General features: G+C 40.0%; 1 protein-coding gene across 1 annotated transcript in view; it reads right to left on the bottom strand.

Annotated features, from left to right (window-relative positions):
* The window catches only part of ADIPOR2 (adiponectin receptor 2), a 44,939-nt gene extending 41,607 nt beyond the window's left edge, over positions 1–3,332 (bottom strand). The window contains exon 1 of the mRNA XM_017726238.1: positions 3,310–3,332. The gene's annotated coding sequence lies outside the window, so the exon portion shown is untranslated. The remainder of the gene's footprint in view (positions 1–3,309) is intronic.
* Positions 3,333–3,349: the final 17 nt, after the last annotated feature.

Raw genomic sequence — 3,349 nt, 5'->3', positions numbered from 1 at the left:
CCCCCAGCCTCTGGGAACAGAAAGTCTGTCACTCTGTCCTGAAAGGAAACCTTGAGGTCCATCCTCAAACTGGACCATGATTATATTTTTATGTCAAACCATTGAGACAAACTTTCCAGAAAACACATGTAATCACTGGGCAAGTTGAGTTTTACGGTTACGTGGTGGTAAAAGCCTGAATCTCTTACTGCACAACACAAAAGGCAGGGGGTTGTTCTCTTCAAAGCTCTGTAACAGGAACTATGTGAAAACAACTCACCTCCTGCTTCTTATCAGTTTACACACTGACCCGCAGCACCCTACTTCAAAAGTCCAATGTTCCAGTAGTAGGAACATATTCAAATAAACAAATGAAAGTTAAAAATGTTTTTGGAAATCAGTCTCCTGAAGAATCAGAACTAGTATCTTATTTGTTTCCATATTCTTAATTTTCGAAAACCGGTTTCTTTGTCATACTTGTCTTGAGAAACAGAGTGCTTTAAAAAGCAGAGGCAGACAGCCACCATGTTAAGCACAACCAGCTGAAATACAATGTCTTGTAAAAAGACAAGGCATTTAAAACAAGTTCTATCAGAAAACAATACAGTCTAAAATAACAGTCCTCCCCTTAAACACTGACCCAAGTACTTTTTCATAATCACCACCATTATCTTCTGTAACGTCTTTTCAAATCTACCAACACCGTCTGTCAGAAAATTCACTGAATGACTCAGACAGACACTTCCAAATCATAAATACTCAAAATTGCTATTTCCATTTCAGAACTACTTCTGTTCAAGGATTTGAATTGCTGATGGCATAATAATCCGACGACCTCCTGACGTTTCCTTATCAAGATTTTCCTCATGCACAAACAGCATCTCCACTGATGAAAGCTAGCCTTGTTGCTTTGCACAGTGTCTTGGACAATACGGTTATGCAATCCAAAACCTGTAAAACCTGCAAAATTTTTAGTGCCTAATATTGAGCATCTTTCGTACATGAATGCTCGGCACAGCTCCTTGAACATGCAACTGAAGACATAAGAGCAGAGATCCAAGCATTAAAATCACTGGCATTACATGCCCTGCCAATTCCCATTAATTTTCCTTCACCACAGATCTACAGAAACGCAAGCACAGGCTTTCCAAAGCCCAGTCTTTTAATCCTGTGTGTCCAGGAATCAGCTTTCCAGTCTGAATCTCACCCACATTGCCAAAAGCACTGGTCACTAGCCGCTTGGACAAACTCATAGCAGCGTCACCAGTTCAACAGCACTGATCCAACTCCATCAGGGCAAAGACTGGGGTAACAGGCTGATGGAAAGGCCCATGGGTCTGGCTCTCTTGTCTCTTTAAGACAATTTCAGCTCCTATACCCATCACATTCTCGATCTATACTTGAGAATATACATATAATATATAAGAATCTGTTGAAGAAATTTTCACCATGAAAGATTTTGCTTGAAGAAGCCAAAAATACACTCTTGTCCTTCACACCACATTACGTTTTCATATCTGATTTACACTCAGAAAGCATCATTTTGAAAACCTGGGCTGAGTTGGGATGCAGCTTTTAGCTCCTCCATCACTTATTCTGATTCAGTTTTCCACATTAGCAACTATCCTCCATGGCTTTCACAGCAAAGCTGCCAACAACCTTATTCACAACCATATTTAGTTGTCAGCTCAGACAAGGGAATCATTTCTGTATTTTATCAACTAATCTTACACTTCCAACACAACAATGACCTTCTTTTTAAGTTGCCTACTAACACAGACTTACAGTCTTCATATAGGTTTAAGTGTCACAGAACAGATGAAGTTTACACATTATTTATAAGTTATCCCTATTAATGCAAGAACCATAGCATGAAATCTTCTTAATTGCAACTGGCTTGCAACCCTACAGGAAAAGCAAAAAACAAACTCAAAACACAAACTTCCTCTCTCCTACAAACAAGACTAGGTCATAGCCAAAGACAACAAGGCCATGTTTTATGATTGTGCTGCACCCATAATTCCATGACACAACACCTACTTCTGTAGATCACAAACATATTTTTCTCTGTTACAGCAGCTACCACCAATTTGAAGTAGTCTCACTAAGGTTCTGCAGCAAACAAGCACCTCCACACTGAAATACTACAGAAACGCCTCTGAAAGCTGAGGATTTTTACAACAATACTGAGAGTGAAGTGCAGCACACAGCTCTTCACTGACTTCCAGAACAGATCTGTGAAGACCAGAGCCAGGATGGGGCCAGAAATTCAATACTCTGCAACACTGACTACAACAAGGGAGTGAAAACAAGAGTTTAAATTGCACTCTAAGACATCAGCTCTTGAAACCAGATTATGCCGAGAAGGGTTTGCCCACAGGGCCTGGCCAGTTTCGTGAAAGTCAATCCATTTTTAAAAATACACAACACAGTTGTGATACACAAGACAATTCAACTGCCTGAAGAACTTCAGTGCTGCATGAAGAACACAAAGTTTCTTTAAACAAGGGGTAAGATCTAAAAGCTTTTCTGCTATGCGACAACTGCATGATGGTTTACATACACAGAGTGACAAAGCCCGTATGACAAAAAAAAGTTATCATTTAATATTAATGGTTTTCTCAAAACAAATGCCCACACATCTACCGAAGCCACAAAATCAACTGACTTGTAAGGCTACAACACACACAGAAACAAACTAACACTGCTTGAAAACCCCAGTAAAGAACAACAGCTGTCATCTCTTCTTTGTCTTCCAGGCGATTACCATATGTTTAAACGTCTTTGTTGTTCATCCCAAGCAAACAAGAGATGAATACCTGATTCTCTCAGGGAAAAAAAAAATCAAACCAACTTTTAAAAAAGTTTCTTCAGATGCCATTGAGACTATCCAAATTGTGGTTACTCTAATATCAAATATTTATATTACGTTATCTGCTGCTGGTAATTCCAGTGTTTATAGATACATGCACTTAGAAACACTCTGCGTGTAAAAAAAGGTTCCCATATTGTGCAAGCGGAGGAATTATTATTTATATTGCCTCTGTAAGAAGATTTCAGGCGCAGCAGCAGATTTCCCTGCCCTGACAAGCAACAAGTGCACGGAAGGCTATAAACAAGACCCACTTACGGTGCTGCTGCTGGTAATTCCAGTGTTTATAGATACATGCACTTAGAAACACTCTGCGTGTAAAAAAAGGTTCCCATATTGTGCAAGCGGAGGAATTATTATTTATATTGCCTCTGTAAGAAGATTTCAGGCGCAGCAGCAGATTTCCCTGCCCTGACAAGCAACAAGTGCACGGAAGGCTATAAACAAGACCCACTTACGGTGCTCTTGACCCACTTAGAGCGCTCCACCGGCCTAAAG

Source organism: Corvus brachyrhynchos, unplaced genomic scaffold (genome assembly GCF_000691975.1).
Source record: "Corvus brachyrhynchos isolate BGI_N302 unplaced genomic scaffold, ASM69197v1 scaffold191, whole genome shotgun sequence".
Lineage (NCBI taxonomy): Eukaryota > Metazoa > Chordata > Aves > Passeriformes > Corvidae > Corvus > Corvus brachyrhynchos.
The sequence above is the reverse complement of the archived record's forward strand: the minus strand, read 5'-3'. Positions and strand labels throughout refer to the sequence as shown.